This window comes from Chrysochloris asiatica, unplaced genomic scaffold (genome assembly GCF_000296735.1).
Source record: "Chrysochloris asiatica unplaced genomic scaffold, ChrAsi1.0 scaffold00400, whole genome shotgun sequence".
Classification (NCBI taxonomy): domain Eukaryota; kingdom Metazoa; phylum Chordata; class Mammalia; order Afrosoricida; family Chrysochloridae; genus Chrysochloris; species Chrysochloris asiatica.
This window is the reverse complement of record NW_006408918.1, coordinates 995059-995999: the sequence shown is the minus strand read 5'-3', so window position 1 is coordinate 995999 and position 941 is coordinate 995059.

The window sequence follows — 941 nt, the reverse complement described above, 5'->3', positions numbered from 1 at the left end:
GTTAGCTACATGTCAGATTAATCCAACGTGTGTATATATAGAGGACTTGCTCAAGGCAGATGAGTCCAACATGTTCACACAGTGAGAGCTGGCTATATGACTGATGAGTCCTATACGTTCATATTCAGAGAGCTATCTACATGGCAGATCAGTCCATCATATCCATGCACAGAGCTAGCTACATTGCAGACGAGTTCAAAATGTCCATAAACAGAGATCTAGCTATATGGTAGAGTAGTTCAACATTTACAGAGTTTCAGCTACATGGAAGATGAGTCCAATGTGTCCATATAAAGAGAGCTAACTACATAGCAAAGTAGTCCAACATGTCCATATACAGAGTACTAGCTACATGGCAGATGAGTCCAACATGTGTATATACAGACGACTAGCAACAAGGCAGAGGAGTCCAACATGTTTATACAGAAAGAGCTGGCAACATGGCTGATGAGTCCAAGATGTCCATATACAGAGAGCTAGCTACATGGCAGAGTGGTGCAACATTTCCATATACAGAGTTCTAGCTACATGGCAGGTGAGTCAAACGTGTCCATATACTAAGATCTAGCTACATGGCAGAGTAGTCCAAAATGTTCTTATACAGAATACTAGCTACATTACATATGAGTCCAGCATGTCCATATATTTTGAGATAGCTGCATGGTAGATGAGTCCAACATGTGTATATAGAGAGGAATAGCTACAAGGAAAAAGAGTCCAACATGTTCATACAGAGGGAGCTGCCTACATGGCTGATAAGTCCCATATGTCCACATACAGTGAGCTAGATACATGACAAACATGTCCCAAATGTTCATATACAGAGAGCTACCTACATGGCAGATCAGTACAGCATAAGTATGCAAAGAGAGCTAGCTAATGGCAGAGTAGTGCAACATTCTAAGTACATGGCAGATGAGTTCAATGTGTTCATATACAGA